The sequence below is a fragment of the Schistocerca serialis genome, chromosome 2 (genome assembly GCF_023864345.2).
Source record: "Schistocerca serialis cubense isolate TAMUIC-IGC-003099 chromosome 2, iqSchSeri2.2, whole genome shotgun sequence".
Taxonomy (NCBI): domain Eukaryota; kingdom Metazoa; phylum Arthropoda; class Insecta; order Orthoptera; family Acrididae; genus Schistocerca; species Schistocerca serialis.
The window spans coordinates 958,299,463-958,320,021 of NC_064639.1; the positions used below are offsets into that span (position 1 = coordinate 958,299,463).

The window sequence follows — 20,559 nt, forward strand, 5'->3', positions numbered from 1 at the left end:
CCACAAAAAAATGACCACAACTCTCTTATCGATTCTAAGTTTTTTAAACTCTGCTTAAAAATCATGTTGTAATGGAGGAACATACCGATTTTTCGGTATTATTAATAGTCAGTGCTAAAGGATGAAAACTGAGGTTGGAGAACTATTTTTCGTGTTAATTTGTCCGTTTTCAATGGCTACAAGCAGATAATATTACGTAGACGCACGCAGCAGATCAGTTACTTTCTATTTTTATCGTAAACTGTAAGCTGTAAGTTTTCTCCTCATATGATGTCGCAAGTTTGTTGTGACTACTCCCGTTTTTAGAATTTCTGATACCGCACTTCGTAAAATACTTGCGGAGTACGGAGGGTGCCATTCTGTAATACAACTGACGTCCGAGGACGACAGCGAGAAACTACCGTGTGGACCAGTTGGGGCGAGTCTTGCACGCTGCATGTACACACGTACCATCTACCAGGCAACGCCACGTTGGAACAGATACACTATCGTGTCAACAACGTTGTACCAATCCTTGTGCCACTTGTTTGTTGCTCGTTCCTGTCGGAATTGTTATTAAAATAGCACTGATTGTGTGGTGTCACCGCCAGACACCACACTTGCTAGGTGGTAGCCTTTAAATCGGCCGCGGTCCGTTAGTATACGTCGGACCCGCGTGTCGCCACTGTCAGTGATTGCAGACCGAGCGCCACCACACGGCAGGTCTAGAGAGACTTACTAGCACTCGCCCCAGTTGTACAGTCGACTTTGCTAGCGATGCTACACTGACAAATACGCTCTCATTTGCCGAGACGATAGTTAGCATAGCCTTCAGCTACGTCATTTGCTACGACCTAGCAAGGCGCCATTACCAGTTTATATTGATATTGTTATTAATGTACCGTCAAGAGCGATGTACACCGATTATAGATTAAAGTTAAGTATTCCAGCAACAGCGTACCTTATTGGCTATATTAATTACATTTAACTGTTCCAGACCTCACGCCAGTCTGCGTGAGCTAAACGCGTGCCTTTCGGCTACCTTACAGTGGCTTGGCTGTCTGGCGAAGTCACTACAGATTGCTTACCCCGTTTTCTATTATAACGGAATATTTCAAAGCAACGGAAATTTTACGAACAAAAGTTACTCTCTTTTTTTTCTTTAAACAAAAAGATTTATTTAAAAACCAAAAATTTTAGCACTGCTGCTATGGCTTATTACCTTATTATCAATAAATAATAAAAAATACCTGTTAGAACCGAAGCCAAACAAATAACGAAAAATACCGGTTATTCGGAACTAAAATACCAGTATCGGTTTTAACCGGTCAGCTTTTCCTATCCCTACTACTCACGCGAGGGAAAAAGCCCGAGCAGACAGTGGTAAAGAAATAAGTTTTACTCAGACAAACAGTGTATCTGTAATCGTCTTAATGCCAGGGATGTAAGGGTGTTGGCAGAGAAGACACTGGTGCGAAAACAGACACCCCAGTCAGAGCCAACCACCCAAGGTCTTGACACGCCATTGAAAATATGTGAGCGGCTTTGCAAATAAGCTTTATCCCTTCCTTTCATTTCTCTCTGAAGCAATAGGAATCGAGCTCCCCAACCATACTGCTGGGCGACGTCAATCTTGGTCGGTCGACACTCCCTGGTGGAACGAAGACACTTGATTACAATTACGATATTTAAACAAATAAGTCCCGGAATGTTATTAGTATGTGCGACATTACTATGAGACTCGCAAATAAGTATGGAAAAATCCCAAGTATACGCTCTAACGACCCAAACGAGACCGAACAAAAATAAACAATTTCTCCTAGAGGTCAAGGCACCTCTGGCGCTATATGATTAATACGGCAGTAGAGATGTGCAGCGTTCGCGCACCGTCTGTCAAGCAAGCAGTCGGCACAAAATATCGCGTACAGAATGCTCTCAGCCACCTATCTGAGAAGACGAACGACTCTGTTCGGAAAGTAAGGTACGATTGGTCGGGAAATAAAAATACCAGTGAAAATCAGAAGTGTTTTATTTGCAACAGTTACCTACACCTTCCAGCTACTTCTCTACATAGACGCCATTCCGATTTAGACATCTGTCGTAGCTTTGTAGCAGCTTTCCAGTACCCTCATCTCTTTCCGCCAATTCTCTACGCTGGTCTACAAGTCGTTATCTGTGCCAGAATTCTGTGTCTATAGCCAGCGGTTCATGTGAGCAAAAATGAAACTCAGGGGGAGCCAATTACGGGCTGTATTGTGGTTGTTCGAACACTGACCATCGACAACGCTGCAGAGGCATCTTCATTGCCCCTGCAAAGTACAGCGAGAATTCATTAAGAAAGAGATGCATGACAGTTAGGTTATGTGGGCTGCATGACATCAGGCGAAATCTATCACCAAGTCCTCATATCTAGAGGGAGACACTATTTTTCTAGGTATCTTTACGTACCCACTGTGATCTCAGAACTGAAAAGAGCGATGTGACATTATCGACGGACATACTAGAGACCCTACCTAACACATCTGTGCAAAGCTTCATCGGATTTTCATTGTAGTTTGCATTTCACACCCGATCGGATCTTATTTTCCGAATAGTCCTCGTATAACATTCTAGATCACAATGCACGTTTATTAATACGTGACCGGTTTGATTATCACATGAGCATCTTCAGACCTACAGCCATACTGATGGACTGACTGTGTGTGGAGCAGGAGCTGCTGAATGACTAGTTATTCACCAGTTCCTGAGCCGCACACGGCCATTGTCCATCAATATGACTATTGGTCTGAAGACAATCATCTAATGATGGAAACGGGTCACGTTTTAATAAACGTGACTTGCTATCTAGACTGTTATAATTTATTCCAATAACGTTTTCAAAAATCTTTGCGAACCACTCAGCGCTATACGGACAACACACGCACGCTACGCTATGGCGTTGCGCCTACTTAGCCTGCAACCCAAACTACATCCCAGTTACGCAGACAGGCTGCATCCTTGCAGAAGATGTCACGGAGCTTCCGTGGCACACTCGATCACCAGAAAAGCGGCGGCCAAAGCGCCGGACCTCTTGCTTCAACCAGCCAAGTGACAGGAAGCGAGACTGAATGTATTCTGGCACCGAGGCCTGTATTTACGGCGGCACATGGTCCGCTGAGCGAGCTTCCTGGACCATTACTGCATTTCCACAATCAGGAGCTCACTCCAGTGTCGTCGGTACTCTGCAAATCGCAGTCCGAGCCAGCCTCCTGGCCCTGGATTCTGCAGCGTAGCCTCTCTATGTAAGACGCGTCCCCGACAGGAAGACTGATCTTGATTTCCTAATATTTCTGTGATTTCCTGGTTTTCGCCCTCGTCAGACGGAAAATTATCCCTCGAAACTTAGACTCTGACTGTTCTCTGTCGGTTTGTATTGTCCGATTTAGAATTTCTGTCGGGCCTTGTCATTATCCTAAACGTGTTGTCTACTCTGAAAAGTCTTAGTTAATTTTCTAGGTGCATCCAGTACTTTACACAGACAGTGTTAATCTAAAGTTTGTTAAGAACTTGTGATCCGAGTTTCTTTCCTACCTGTTAGAGCCGCGGCTTAGAACAACACTTTGTTTTCCTCATTACCAGACAGTTGGAATATTTTTATGTTCTACTCAGAAAACTTCATTTGGGTTTTTCCTTTGCTAAGATATGGTTCAAATGGCTCTGAGCACTATGGGACTTAACATCTGAGGTCATCAGTCCCCTAGAACTTAGAACTACTTAAACCTAACTAACCTAAGGACATCACACACATCCATGCCCGAGGCAGGATTCGAACCTGCGACCGTAGCGGTCGCGCGGTTCCAAACTGAAGCGCCTAGAACTGCTTGGCCACTCCGGCCGGCTTGCTAAGATAGTTCAGAACTATAAAACATTGTTTTCTCATACCAAGGGTTAAGAGAACCAAACGAATTTTGTTTGTTTGATGGTTCCCAAGATTTGTAATTACTAAGCTGATTTGCGTTTTTCTCATATTCAAATAAATTTTGTTCACTTGTTTATACATGTGTTTATACTTGTATACCGCCAATGGCAGACACTTCACGCTAACCGTCGGATAAAAAGTCTGCAAGTAGGATGTTTAGGTTTTTATGTTGGTAACGCCACGTAGCGCTCTGTATGAAAATCACTGACTGTGCTGTGTGCAGTCTGTGGCTGGTTGGCATTGTTGGAATATTCTCTATTGTAGTGTTGGGCAGTTGGATGTGAACAGCGCGTAGCATTGCGCAGTTGGAGGTGAGCCGCCAGTAGTGGTGGATGTGGGGAGAGAGATGGCAGAATTTTGAGAGCGGACGATCTGGACGTGTGTCCGTCAGAAGACGGAAATTTGTAAGACTGGATGTCATGAACTGATATACATATTATGACTTTTGAACACTATTAAGGTAAATACATTGTTTGTTCTCTACCAAAATCTTTCATTTGCTAACTATGCCTATCAGTAGTTAGTGCCTTCAGTAGTTAGAATCTTTTATTTAGCTGGCAGTATTGGCGCTCGCTCTATTGCAGTAGTTTGAGTAATGAAGGTTTTTGTGAGGTAAGTGATTCATGAAAGGTATAGGTTATTGTTAGTCAGGGCCATTCTTTTGTAGGGATTATTGAAAGTTGCGCTAAAAATATTGTGTGTCAGTTTAGTGTTGATCAGAATAAGTAAAGAGAGAAATGTCTGTGCACATTCAGTTTTGCTCAGCTGTTCGAAAATCAAATAACGTAGAAGTTTACCAGCACAGTAATTAATTATATATTATATATATACCTCTAGCCAGCCAAGGGAATAGCACCGAAGCCACGACGGGCTGAACACATCTTTTTATGAATGCACTACCGCGGGGAGCTACCGACACACCCATAAGTGCAACAGCGCGCTCGTCGGCTGTCAGTAACGGTCGGGCAACGAGCGAGAGGTTACTCGCAAAAGCCCCCCACCCTTCCCAGGCAGTTACCCTGCGACGTCACCCTCAGGTTTGGCGACGCTTCAGACATGTTGAATGGCCCTTAGATTATCACCCGTGCAGAATGAAATGAGACGTCAGGACGACAGCAGATTCGCTTTGGAATGACGACAATGCTCCGTGTTTGGTGGGATCAGAAGGGTGTCATCTATTATGAGCTGCTAAAACCTGGTGAAACCGGTGACACTGATCGCTATCAACAGCAGATGAGCGATTTAAATCGAACATTACGTGAAAACGACCGGAATATGGAAAAAATCATATTGCTCCATGATAATGCCCCATCAAACACAGAAAAACGGATCAGGGAACGATGGAGACGTTCAGTTGGAAAATACTAGGGCATGCGGCTTATTCTCCAGACTTGGCTTCGTGCGATTATCATCTGTTTGCATCACTGGGACACGCTCTCGCTGAACAACGCTTCAATTCGTATGGAAGTGTATCAAAATGGCTCGCTGACTAGTTCGCTTCAAAAGAAGAAGTGTTTTTTTTGTGTGGCATTTTGAATAAAATATTGTTTATCAGTTGCGAAGAACAGACATGTAATTATTGCAACCAAATTCAGGTTTAATATTTCTGTACCTGGTGTAGGAGATTTTGTCAAACAGGTTAAGGTACAGATCAGTCTGTAACCACAACCAGATTTTTTCACTATCACTTTCGTTGGCTTCATCAACTCACAAACAAGCTGTCGCCTTCCAAATTAACCTGGACCTCGGGGAAAGCTACAGATCAGTCTGTCACCACAACCGGTTTTTTTTTCACTATCACATTGTTTGGCTTCGCCAAATCACAACCAAAGTTTTACCTTCCAGCCTAACCTATACCTCCGGCTTAACTACAGATCAGCGTGTCACCACAAACAGTTTTATTTTTTTGCTTTCAAATTCATTTGCTTCACCAACTAACAGCAAAACCTTATATGTACCATACCTGACATGACGTGTCAGCAGCCATTAACACTACGCCATTCGCCAAATTCGAAGGCACGTACCGTATGGATGGAAGGAAGACGAAGAAAGAAGTGGTCGGATTAAAAGCAGTCTAAGACGGGGATCCAGTCTTTCGTCCCAAGTGATCAATATGTACTACCATGTTCGAAAATATCCTAACGATTTGGATGGCTTTCCACCTGATTTATATGTAACCACATAAAGTAAGTGTCTTGCAGGTACTAAATCTCTTTTCGGTACAGCCGTTTGGCGGTACAAAATGATTACTACAGGAGACCACTAGAGAAAGCTCCTCCGTGCGGATGTGTAGATCTAACTCGCGTCCGCAGCAAAATACTGCACGTGCTAGAGCGTCTCGGCAGAGAGATTTTTATTGGACTTCCTAAATATTAATATCTAGGTTCCTAATCCATTCCACGGCTGTGGCATTGGCATTCAGGTATAGCATTGCAGGACGTACTCCTCTCTTATATGCCAGATAATGTGTTTTAGTGCACCACATTCACAGCTCGTAGACTCCACAATACCCCACTTTCAGAGTGCGTAAGAACACCGACCACATCCAGTGTGGATTCTGTTTAATTTGACCTCCATCCGGGGGAGTTAGGCCGCCGAGTGCGAGCCTTATTTCAGTCGGTGCCACATTGGGCTACTTGCGTGCCGGTGATGAGGATAGAAAGATAATAAGGACAACATAGTACCCAGTCCACGAGCAGAGAAAATCTCCAACCCGGCCGGGAATCGAACCCGGGCCCGCTGCATGGGAGGCAAGCACGTTACCACTCAGCTAAGCAGGCTGACGTTTGACCCACCGTTTCCTGTCAAGTTCGACATCCACAGTTGATAGTTATATTTCCAGAACTATTTCTGTTCACGGTAATTTCCGATGTGTTGGCAGTTTTTGTTCCAGAGATCTCTTATTTTGGTACTACTTGTTCAACGTCCCCCAGATGATTTTTATAAGATAGAGTGTGGTCGAGAGTGACGCCAAGATACTTAGAGTACTTGTTGTGACGGAGGATATTACCATCGAATAGCACCTTGAGCTCAGTGTTAGCTTGTTTGTTGTTAAGGTGAAACGCACAAACCTCGCTTTTACTGGTATTGGACTTCAGTCCGCGTTTTTTGAAATATAAGTTAAGGGCCGCTAAGTCATTTAAGCAACGACATTCATTACATATTACAAATGTACTGCATGTATATGCCAGATGAATGATGATGATGCTGTCTACGGCTATTGGACCAGAAGAAAATGAGTACTGCGATAATGCAAATATCAGTAAATATCTTGTTAAAGTTGACACAGTCTTTATCGCTTAAAAACTCAAATTTATTGCAACAAAAGACATTTCACAAAACAAGTTTCAACTTTCATATAAGATGACGAAAATTTTTGTACTGGGCCGGGATCCAGGACTCCAATCCAGCAACTATTCTCCCCATTATCTAACCACGAAAGATCTTAAATAGGTTTTCAATCAAAGGTATCGAAGTTTCTGCATATTTATTTTGAAACGAGAAGGCGTGAATTTTTGTGCTGGGCGTTAGTTCGGACTCAACACCTAATCGGATTGTTAAATAAGCACAGCCAAATGTTATATATCGAAAATTTTCAGCAGGAGTTAGATCATTGAATTTGAAATGACGAGACAAAAAAGTTTTGCCTTCCGAAGATTCGAAACCGGCATCTATCATCGTCACTTTCTAGCCACGACTAGACGTTAAAATATGAATATTTCACCAGTGGTGGATGAGCACAAATCTGAACTGGAAACAACGTGACGAAAAGTTCTGTGCTGACTGTGATTCGAACCCTGCACATATCATCACTGTAGACTGCACGGGTAGAGACGTTAACTATCGAATACTTTTCCACCAGTAACAAGGAATGGCAAGTTTGACCTTGAAATGAAATGATGAAAAGCTCTGTGCTGACAGGGGTTCGAATCCTGCACATATCAGCATTGTTGATTACACACCTAGAGATGTTAACTATCGAATTCTTTTTCACCAGTAACTGAGAGCTGCATGTTTGAACTTCAAATGATATGAAAAGTTCTGTGTCTGCCTGGGATCCGAGACCAGCACCAGTCGTTAGCACTGACAACTCGCGGATGGACGTTAAAAATCATAATTAATGTGCGTCTTTAGTATGGTGTACGCATGTTACAGCCTGAAAGGACACGGATGAAAATTTTTGTGCCTGACCAGGATTCGAACTCAGGCGCGCACGTTTCGTGGACACCTTCAGGTGTTTGCGGCCTTGGGAAAAAAACGAAACGATGGAACGGTAACGCCTGAAAGGGATCAAATCTGGCCGAAGGTGTGATATCTGAGTTTGAAACCCAGTCCAGCATCAATATTTTCACGATCTCAAGTTCTAATACAATAAGAAATAAGTTCCCTATGACTTTATATGACGTTTGGTTAGTTAATAAAAGAAAATTTCTGGTCTATGAAAGCCTCCTGCAGACAGAGTTTCTACTTGCTGTGACTTCCACCTCTTTCATTGTCCATCCTACAACGACTCTTCTCCAGTAGATCGCCAAGAGACATCATGTTTAACGTGAATTTCGAACCGCGCTTCAATCCCACATAGTTTAACTGGCGTTACCAGAGCTGAAAAGCGGCTGTTCGTTCTTGTTAAAAATTGTTGACTTAAGTGTGAATCGTATTGAGGCCTTAGGCATACAAAACTAGGATCCAATGAAGCACCAAACTACGGAAGGAGTTGGTTTGTGATTTTGTCGTAACCAGAGCTGCTCCATGCTGGATAAGTATTCTGATTTCCTGGAGGTTGATTACATCCTGTTCACAAATTTCATTTTCTTGATCGTCCACATTAATATTTAGTAGCTACCTTAGTTATGAATTGCATACGATTTACTAATCACAGAAATAAAACCACATAACGGTCATTTGTACGAACTGGCAACACGGAAGGACGCGGGAATATTGCAAGAAGTTCGCTCTCCACTTGAGCTGCAGTTGTGTTCTACGCATTTCCTATATAGTCTCTGCCTCCTTAGCTAAATGGTCAACGCTTCAGACTGCCAGGCAGCGGAGCCGGGTTCGATACCGCGCCAGTCGGAGATTTCCTCCGTTCGCGGGCTAGGTATTGTGTTATCATCATTGACACGCAGGTCAATTGAATGGGTTGCAATTCGGCGGGCCGAACTTCTTCAGGTGGATGCTCCCGTCCATCAATGCCATAAGATCCTTTCGTTTTATTTCATGGTCTAGAGGTAAACCTGACACAGAGTAAATGCAAAAGCCAGATATCGGGCACATTTTTTTTAAAGAGCATTTCATCTTACACAACTGCCTAGGCGAAGATGAAGTGACCTTTCCTCATGCAACATATTATGTGAAGAATATTGATGTATGTAAGCTAACAAGGCAAAACTTACCTGAAAAACGTAGGTTTGTGGATAAATTTGTGGAGATCTCGTTTGGCGTGCAGTCACTCATGTTCTTTTAAGTATATTTACCAATCGTCATTTCTACATGAGGCTCTAAATTGTTCTTGTGGTGACTTATTGAATGTTGAGCAACGAAAGGACATGAGGATTGTTTTAGAGAAAGGAGCACGAAATGGGAAAAAAGTCTAAGGTTTCTGATATTTTGTTTTCTTTGGACTTATTAGAGGGTTGCAAGCTTCAGAGGCAGCTCGAAAGGTTTGTGCCGTGTAAGGGATAAGTGTATCAAAGAAATCATGTCAGAAAACATTTATCGTTTCGAGTAGAATGGTTTCGAAGTGAATTATTCGCCACATTCGAACAGAGAAAAGGGCATTGATGAATGATGTTTTTACGATGTACCTATACGGTCCAAATAATTACTGGCAAACGTGACGAACCGTGACCATTTAACCTTCGAGAGACACTTAAATTCAATGGAAAATATTGGAGAAAAAAATAAAGGAAGCTTGGTGTTGTTTTGGCAGAAGAGCCAACACCGTTTTACTATTGGAGGCCGAAATGCACGCGTTTTGGCTCACGCAGGCTGGCGTGAGGAGGGAAAGACTATACTGACGCGAGGTTTGGAACATGACAAGGAATTAGAATTCAGAAAGCGGACGTAATTAATTTGATACTTAACTTTAATCCATTAATGATGAAAGTCGCTCTTGACGGTAAATGATTCACAATATTGTCTGTTCAGAATAGTAACTGAATATGGCGCCTTGCTATGTCGTAGCAAATGACGTAGCTGAAGGCTATGCTAAACTGTCGTCTCGACAAATGAGAGCGTATGTAGACAGTGAACCATCGCTAGCAAAGTCGGCTGTTCAACTGGGGCGAGTGCTAGGAAGTCTCTCTGTAGACTAGACCTGCCGTGTAGCGGTGCTCGGTCTGCAATCACTGATAGTGGCGACACGCGGGTCCTACGTATACCAACGGACCGCGGCCGATTTAAAGGCTACCACCTAGCAAGTGTGGTGTCTGGCGGTGACATCACACTTGGGGTTAAATGTCCGCGTCGACTACGAGATCGTTAGAAACGAAACACCAGATATGATTGGAAAAGATGGGGAAGATAATCGATTGTGCCCTTTCAGAGGAAAGATCTCAGCATTCGCCTAAACTGAAAATAAGAAAATAACGGAAAACTTAAACACGGATGACCAGACAGGGATCTGAACCACTGTGCGTTAATTTCATTAAAAGAAAACGGTCGTTTTTAACGAAAAATATTAAAAGCAGTGACCCGTGTGAGTCCTCACAATTCAATTTCACGCATCTGGTGGCACGAAGAAGGTGTTTTGTGTTACTAATTGCGCTCCAGGCTTGGGTCCATCGCAAGTGGTATCTGTAGCCAACTGAGATGCTTTGTGGTCGAAATATAAGAAAAAGGCATCCAGTGAAACAGCATTAAGTGTCGCTACTGTACGAGAACGCCCGTCTGCACTCCACTGATTTCACAGAACTTAGAACTTATCCAGGAGTTTGTTTCGATCTTGTGATCTAACATCCTCGAACGTTTACCTTTCTCGCTGTTCATCCGACTACCATCAATAAAACCTCTTTTTCGATTAAAATGCACATTAAACTTGGACTGACATCTTTATCTCCGGACCAGAAGCTTTCCACAGGCATGGAATCCACAAACTGCCTGAGCATCATCAATCTGTTTTAATTAATGTGAGGGAATATGCTATTATGATTAATTTATTTCTTATAAAAACTAAACTCCTCCCGAACAGGCCATGAAGGACCAACGATACCGACCAGCCGCCGTGTCATCCTCAGCCCACAGACGTCACTGGATGCGGATATGGAGGGGCATGTGGGCAGCACACCGCTCAGTTTCCGAGACCGGAGCCGCTACTTCTTAATCAAGTAGCTCCTCAGTTTACCTCACAAGGGATGAGTTCACCTCGAGTGTCAACAGCGCTCGGCAGACCGGATGGTCACCTATCCAAGTGCTAGCCCAGCCCGACAGCGCTTAACTTCGGTGATCTGACGGGAACCGGTGTTACCACTGCGGCAAGGTTGTTGGCTTTTATTTCTTATGGTTTTCTGTTATAATCAATATACTAAGGAGAAATGCCATAAAACATGTGCTGTTCTAGTTGAAATTAATTACAGCTTACCATAACACCATTACGACGCAACTCTAATTTGTTGTTGTTGTTGTGATCTTCAGTCCTGAGACTGGTTTGATGCAGCTCTCCATGCAACTCTATCCTGTGTAAGCTTCTTCATCTCTCAGTACCTACTGCAACCTACATCCTTCTGAATCTGCTTAGTGTATTCATCTCTTGATCTCCCTCTACGATTTTTACCCTCCACACTGCCCTCCAGTACCAAATTGGTGATCCCTTGATGCCTCAGAACATGTCCTACCAAACGGTCCCTCCATCTTGTCAAGTTGTGCCACAAATTTCTCTTCCCCCCAATTCTATTCAGTACTTTCTCATTAGTTATGTGATCTACCCATCTAATCTTCAGCATTCTTCTGTAGCACCACATTTCGAAAGCTTCTATTCTCTTTTTGTCTACACTACTTACCGCCCATGTTTCACTTCCATACATGGCTACACTCCATACAAATACTTTCAGAAACGACTTCCTGACACTTAAATCAATACTGGATGTTAACAAATTTCTCTGCTTTAGAAACGCTTTCCTTGCCATTGCCAGTCTACATTTTATATCCTGTCTACTTCGAACATCATCAGTTATTTTGCTCCCCAAATAGCAATACTCCTTTACTACTTTAAGCGTCTCATTTCCTAATCTAATTCCCTAAGCATCACCCGACTTAATTCGACTACATTCCATTATCCTTGTTTTACTTTTGTTGATGTTCATCGTATATCCTCCTTTCCAGACACTATCCATTTCGTTCAACTGCTCTTCCAAGTCCTTTGATGTCTCTGACAGAATTACAACTCTAATTTAATAAAACAAATAGTATCCGCAATACAAGCCTGCCCAGTACATCACACATTAGCAAGATGCTACACTGTTTTGCCTCTGATATGGCCTATGTATATGTGAAATCCTGTGTACTGTCCAAGAAACATTTCAGGATTACCACGAAAATATACACGTTCCAGTCACATTAATGTGATTATCGCCTATGTTCGACGTCAGCGTAAAGTAACCACTCACCGGCGGCAGTTGGCAGCTTTAGTAGCAGAGGGTATATAAAGCGTGTTGGGAGGGCGCGGTGAACAGTGCACACTTTGCCGTAATGTGGAAACTGAGCGATTTATCTGACGTAAAGTCGGGCATGTCGTTGGCTATTGGGCCAAGGTGGAAGCATTTACGGAACACCTAACTGTGTAAGCTGTTCGTGTGCCACTGTGGTTGAACTATACCATGCATGCCAAAATGGTACTATCCGAAACCGGCGCCGAGGGGTCAAAGATGAGAGGGGTGAGCGATGTCTGCGGATATGTGTACGGGAGAATAGATATGCAACTGTTGAGCAACTGACAGCCCGGATGAACGAATCGGCTACGAACTGAGTATTCTCAACGACCACTCAGCAAACGTTGCTGTGTATACAGGGTGTTGCAAAAGGTACGGCCAAACTTTCAGGAAACATTTCTCACACACAAAGAAAGAAAATATGTTACGTGGGCATGTGTCCGGAAACGCTTACTTTCCATGTTAGAGCCCATTTTATTACTTCTCTTCAAATCACATTAATCATGGAATGGAAACACACAGCAACAGGACGTACCAGCGTGACTTCAAACACTTTGCTACAGGAAATGTTCAAAATGTCCTCCGTTAGTGAGGATACATGCATCCGCCCTCCGTCGCATGGAATCCCTGATGTGCTGATGCAGCCCTGGAGAATGGCGTATTGTATCACAGCCGTCCACAATACGAGCATGAAGAGTCTCTACATTTGGTACCGGGGTTGCGTAGACAAGAGCTTTCAAATGCCCCCATAAACGAAAGTCAAGAGGGTTGAGGTCAGGAGAGCGTGGAGGCCATGGAATTGGTCCGCCTCTACCAATCCATCGGTCACCGAATCTGTTGTTGAGAAGCGTACGAACACTTCGACTGAAATGTGTTGGAGCTCCATCGTGCATGAACCACATGTTGCGTCGTACTTGTAAAGGCACATGTTCTAGCAGCACAGGTAGAGTATCCCGTATGAAATCATGATAACGTGCTCCATTGAGCGTAGGTGGAAGAACATGGGGCCCAATCAAGACATCACCAACAATGTCTGCCCAAACGTTCACAGAAAATCTGTGTTGATGACGTGATTGCACAACTGCGTGCGGATTCTCGTCAGCTCATACATGTTGATTGTGAAAATTTACAATTTGATCACGTTGGAATGAAGCCGCATCCGTAAAGAGAATATTTGCACTGAAATGAGGATTGACACATTGTTGGATGAACCATTCGCAGAAGTGTACCCGTGGAGGCCAATCAGCTGCTGATAGTGCCTGCACGCGCTGTAAATGGTACGGAAATAACTGGTTCTCCCGTAGCACTCTCCATACAGTGACGTGGTCAACGTTACCTTGTACAGCAGCGACTTCTATGACGCTGACATTAGGGTTATCGTCAACTGCACGAAGAATTGCCTCGTCCATTGCAGGTGTCCTCGTCGTTCTAGGTCTTCCCCAGTCGCGAGTCATAGGCTGGAATGTTCCGTGCTCCCTAAGACGCCGATCAATTGCTTCGAACGTCTTCCTGTCGGGAATCCTTCGTTCTGGAAATCTGTCTCGATACAAACGTACCGCGCCACGGCTATTGCCCCGTGCTAATCCATACATCAAATGGGCATCTGCCAACTCCGCATTTGTAAACATTGCACTGACTGCAAAACCACGTTCGTGATGAACACTACGCATTTGTAAACATTGCACTGACTGCAAAATCACGTTCGTGATGAACACTAACCTGTTGATGCTACGTACTGATGTGCTTCATGCTAGAACTGTAGAGCAATGAGTCACATGTCAACACAAGCACCGAAGTCAACATTATCTTCCTTCAATTGGGCCAACTGGCTATGAATCGAGGAAGTACAGTACATACTGACGAAACTAAAATGAGTTCTAACATGGAAATTAAGCGTTTCCGTACACATGTCCACATAACATCTTTTCTTTATCTGTGTGTGAGGAATGTTTCCTGAAAGTTTGGTCGTACCTTTTTGTAACACCCTGTATGTGAAATCCTGTGTCCTGTCCAGAAACATTTCAGGATTACCACGAAAATATACACGTTCCAGTCACATTAATGTGATTACCGCCTATGTCCGACGTCAGCGTAAAGTAACCACTCACAGGCGGCAGTTGGCACCACTAGTAGCAGAGGGTACATAAAGCGTGTTGGGAGGTCGTGCGCTAGTACTTCTGTGGTGTCACCGCCAGAGACCACACTTGCTAGGTGGTAGCCTTTAAATCGGCCGCGGTCCGCTAGTATACGTCGGACCCGCGTGTCGCCACTATCAGTGATTGCAGACCGAGCGCCGCCACACGGCAGGTCTGGAGAGACGTCCTAGCACTCGCCCCAGTTGTACAGCCGACTTTGCTAGCGATGGTTCACTGACAATTTACGCTCTCATTTGCCGAGACGATAGTTAGCATAGCCTTCAGCTACGTCATTTGCTACGACCTAGCAAGTGTGGTGTCTAGCGGTGACACCACAACTTCGTTCCCAGACGAGGACATCTTCCTCCTTGAAGTGTGCGCAGACGGGGTGAACAGTGCAGACTTTGCCGTAATGTGGAAACTGAGCGATTCATCTGACGTAAAGACGGGCATGTCGTTGGCTACTGGGACAAGGTGGAAGCATTTACGGAACGCCTAACTGTGTAAGCTGTTCATGTGCGACTGTGGTTAAAGTATACCATGCATGCCAAAATGGTGCTATCCGAAACCGGTGCCGAGGGGTCAAAGATGATAGGGGTGAGCGATGTCTGCGGATATGTGTACGGGAGAATAGATATGCTACTGTTGAGCAACTGAGAACCCGGATGAACGAATTGGCTACGAACAAAGTATTCTCAACGACCACTCAGCAAACGTTGCTGTGTATAGACCTCCATAGCAGGCGCTTGGTTCATGCACCCGTGCTGACTGCTATTCACCGGCAATGAAGACTGGAATTTGCACGCCAACACCGCATTTGGACGTCCATTGAGTGGCGACATGTGGCATTTTCAGATGAATCACATTTTATGCACCATCGGACAGCAGGCCGTTGGCATGTACGGGTGAAACATCTGAAAGCAGACACCCTGCAACAACTGTCAGAAGGGTCCAGGTTGCAGGGAATTCCTAGGATGATTTTGTCATTCTGAAAGGCACTATGAATCAACATAAGAATGCATTTTATCCTTAGACCATGTCCACTTCTGTATGCAGTTTGTTTACCCTAGGAACGATGGTATCTACCAGCAGGGCAATGCAACGTGTCACACAGTTTGCAGTGTGTTCATAGAGTACTGGCATGAGTTCATCATACTCCACTGGCCACCAAACTCCCCGGATTTAAATCCAGTCCAGAATCTGTGAGACCACCTCGATCGGGCTGTGTGCGCTGTTGGTTCTCACCCAAGCAACCTAGTGCAGTTAGCCACACCTTTGGAACCAGCATAGCTCCACATTACTGTTAGTACCTTCTAGGACGTGCTAAAGATGCTTGTCTAGGCTTTGGGCAGATGACCACATTAATGTAACTGGACAGTGTATAAACCTTGCAGTGAGAGTAGACCCAGAAAGAACCCCAGTCAACAAACTATTCAATGCCATATATTATAGATCGAATTTTGTTGTTGTTGTTGTGGTCTTCAGTCGTGAGACTGGTTTGATGCAGCTCTCCATGCTACTCTATCCTGTGCAAGCTTTTTCATCTCCCAGTACCTACTGCAACCTACATCCTTCTGAATCTGCTTAGTGTATTCATCTCTTGGTCTCCCTCTACGATTTTTACCCTCCACGCTGCCCTCCAATACTAAATTGGTGATCCCTTGATGCCTCAGAACATGTCCTACCAACCGATCCCTTCTTCTGGTCAAGTTGTGCCACAAACTTCTCTTCTCCCCAATCCTATTCAATACTTCCTCATTAGTTATGTGATCTACCCATCTAATCTTCAGCATTCTTCTGTAGCACCACATTTCGAAAGCTACTATTCTCTTCTTGTCCAAACTATTTATCGTCCATGTTTCACTTCCATACATGGCTACACTCCATACGAATACTTTCAGAAATGACTTCCTGACACTTAAATCAATACTGGATGTTAACAAATTTCTCTTCTTCAGAAACGCTTTCCTTGCCATTGCCAGCCTACATTTTATATCCTCTCTACTTCGACCATCATCAGTTATTTTGCTCCCCAAATAGCAAAACTCCTTTACTACTTTAAGTGCCTCATTTCCTAATCTAATTCCCTCAGCATCACCCGACTTAATTAGACTACATTCCATTATCCTTGTTTTGCTTTTGTTGATGTTCATCTTATATCCTCCTTTCAAGACACTGTCCATTCCATTCAACTGCTCTTCCAGGTCCTTTGCTGTCTCTGACAGAATTACAATGTCATCGGCGAACCTCAAAGTTTTTATTTCTTCTCCATGAATTTTAATACCTACTCCGAATTTTTCTTTTGTTTCCTTTACTGCTTGCTCAATATACAGATTGAACAACATCGGGGAGAGGCTACAACCCTGTCTTACTCCCTTCCCAACCACTGCTTCCCTTTCATGTCCCTCGACTCTTATAACTGCCATCTGGTTTCTGTACAAATTGTAAATAGCCTTTCGCTCCCTGTATTTTACCCCTGCCACCTTTAGAATTTGAAAGAGAGTATTCCAGTCAACATTGTCAAAAGCTTTCTCTAAGTCTACAAATGCTAGAAACGTAGGTTTGCCTTTCCTTAATCTTTCTTCTAAGATAAGTCGTAAGGTCAGTATTGCCTCACGTGTTCCAGTGTTTGTATTCACGAAAAACTAAAATTTATGTCGGTATAAACAGAAAAATGTAATTTTTAACAAGAGTGCAATATTGCAATTTCTTAAAATTTTCTCCTTTAAATCTAAGGGATAATGATCTTGGGGCCATGAATATTCAGTTTGGCCGTCGACGTATATGCATAGCCGGGATATTCCCATGATTTTTTGCGTTTAGGGTTATCGTAATGAACCCATTTTTCGTACACTGTCACAATGTGATGCAGAAATCCCTTCCGTTTTTGCCTCTGATGCAACTATTCACAAACACACAAACGCCATTCAATGTTTCTTGGTTTGAGCTCACATGGGACCCAAGTTCCTTCTTTCTGAATCATGTCCATAGCCTTGAGACGTTTTGAAATGGTTTGCTGTGTCACTCCCACTAATCGTGCCAATTCTTCTTGAGTTTGACGCGAATCTTCAGTCTGCAATGTCTCCAATTCTGCATCATCGAAAACTTTCTCTCTTCGACCACTATGCCAATCTACGACGTTAAAATCACCGTTCTTGAAGCGTTGAAACCACTTACGACACGTTCTTTCACTAATAGCATCCTTACCATACGTACTCGAGAGCATTCGATGAGACTCATCCGCTGTTTTCTTCATATTGAAACAAAACAGTAACACCTCCCGCAAATGACAAGAATTAGGCTCGTAAACTGACATTTTCAATCAAGAACAACTTTATGATGCAGACACAAATTGCTAATGTTTGAATGAGGTTATGTTGACCGAGGTCCAAGCTAACTGCCTGACGTCTGCAATCTGTTTCTTTCGACCGCTACTTACTGATGCCGCCACCTATCGGCAGATGGCGGAAGCAAAGTTGTACACCTTGTACATCACATGCACCCCTTCATGACAATCATGTTTCCCAATGACAGTGGCATTTTTGAGCTAGATAATGCATCACATCACAAAGCCAGGTGTGTGATTAAACGGTTCGAGGAACACAGTAGCAAGTACCAGTTGATGTGCTGGCCTCCAACTCGACAGATCTGAACCCAATTGAACAATTGTGGAATGTGACTGAATGTGGTGTCAAAGCTCATCATCCTCCTGCCCAGAATTTATGGGAATTAGGTGACTTATGTGGTGCCAACTACTTCCAGCAACCTATCAAGGCCTCATTGCTTCCATGCCAAGGTGTTTTGCCACTGTTATCTGTGCCAAAAATGGACATGCTGACTATTAGGTAGGTGGTCATAACATTCTGGCTGATCAGTGTTTATCCTTTATGTAAGGCAACTGGCAGAGCGATTCTGACTAAGAGAATGACAATTTTGTGAAATTTGGTAAATCAAAACCCATAGGGACTACTCTCTGATAACAGGCCACAGTTTACATGCAGAAAATTCAAGGAAGGTCTTACAGCCACGGAATAATGTTAATACATACATCAACATATCGTCTGGCAGGAAATCCTGCAGAGAATTATATAAGGAAAACTGGATGGTTGTGCTGCACACACTGTAGCAGTAAGCATAGTTAGTGGGGAGATTTTTAGAGAACAGCAAACATTTAATAAATAATGTAACAGGATTTACTCCTTATGAGGTTATGAAGAGGGAGAGTTCTTTGGGTTTTGTATAGGAGAAATTGGGGTTCTATGTAAATTATCAATTGCATTATGTTTTGTTGAATGTCAGTGAGCATAGACAGACTGCCATTTTCACTTATTCTGGTGTTGTACGCTTTCTTTTTTTATTAACAAGTTATTTGTATTTGTTTTCTATGGACAGAGTAATATAAAACCATGATTTTGTATAAACTGTAAGTTGATGTAGTTAGAAGCTTTGAAAGTGTTATGTGAAGCAAAGTGCATGAGCGATGTAGAATCTTATTGATAGGTCATTAGAGAAGGCAGCAACAGAGTTGAGAGTGGGAGGAAGTGAGTGGAGTTGATTAGAGAGCCTGTATACAGAGAGAATGGCCATAGGTGAAGTTGCCCATGATTGGTTGATTAGCTTTGGCAGAAAAATGGCGCCAAATGTCTCTCACACTTCCTATGTTCGCTGTGCTTTTGAGTTGAATTGAAGTTCAGAGGACTTTTGGAATCAATTAAAAGGTATTTGAATTATTGAGAGACTTGTTATGCGTTGTGCATGCATGTTCGATTTAGTTGCATGCATGTTCGATTTAGTTGCATATCGTTTTTAGTACTTAATTAGCGTTTGCAGTCTTAAATACGGGTTGAAATAATGAAGCATTTTGTGATGAAGTCGGTAGGCCTACATGTTTGAAGTAAACACGTTAGTAATTGTACAGTATTGTTTTTGACATCTATAATTCATTCTGCAGACGTTCGTAAACGATACCAGGTTGTGCTGCATTTGGTTGTTCCAATAGAGGCGAAGGTGGATTTTGCATGTTAGCATTTCCACTCAATGAAGAAAGATGAAAGCAGTGGGCAGTTGCAGTCAACAGGGCTGACATAAATCAAACAGGAGCCTTGTGGAAACCAACCAAGTACTCTTATCTATGTGAAGTAAGTCGTTTTTCTTTTTACTACATATAAAACAACTTGCAATATACATAGTTAAATTTGAAAACAGACCTGTAAATTGGCTGTATGAAAATTATTATAACACATTATTCTTATAAACAAAGGCATTTAACGAATGATTTCGCCATATTGTCTTGTGCTTTTGATTCGGTGAGTGTGTACTCCACTACTGGCCATTCAAAAGCCCCACCCCCAGTTTGGCAGAAAAATGACCGCCGTATTGTCCGGTTGGCCACTCTCTCCCTATACAGGCTCTCTAGAGTCGATTGTCATGTACTGCTACACATTGTGCTTGGGGCTGGTGAAAAATGTCAGTGTTTGAACAGTGTCATATGTATGATCTCAGTGTGTACCACAGTTACAGAACTACTGACTTTACATGTCTCATTGCTCATTTCCTGGACCTGTTTTTGGCTCATTAAGCATAAAACTTTGATATGCAGACCGATAAGTTATATGCATGCCGTAATGATACTATTTTTGATTGTAGCCATCACAAGCTGGTTAGTGTATACCACAGACTGTGCAATGAAATAGAACATATAGTAGCACATTTTCATGTTGTAGTACATTTATACAAAGAAATTTAACTGTGAATGTACAGCGTGCTGATTGCTGCATGACTGAACGTTTGTGTATACAATTGTGCATGGCACTTATTGTTGAGTTCAAACCATGGACTAATG

General features: G+C 43.1%; 1 pseudogene; it reads right to left on the reverse strand.

Moving 5' to 3' along the window:
* Nucleotides 1-11,305: 11,305 nt before the first annotated feature.
* LOC126459019 (5S ribosomal RNA) lies at nt 11,306-11,423 on the reverse strand (annotated as a pseudogene).
* Nucleotides 11,424-20,559: the final 9,136 nt, after the last annotated feature.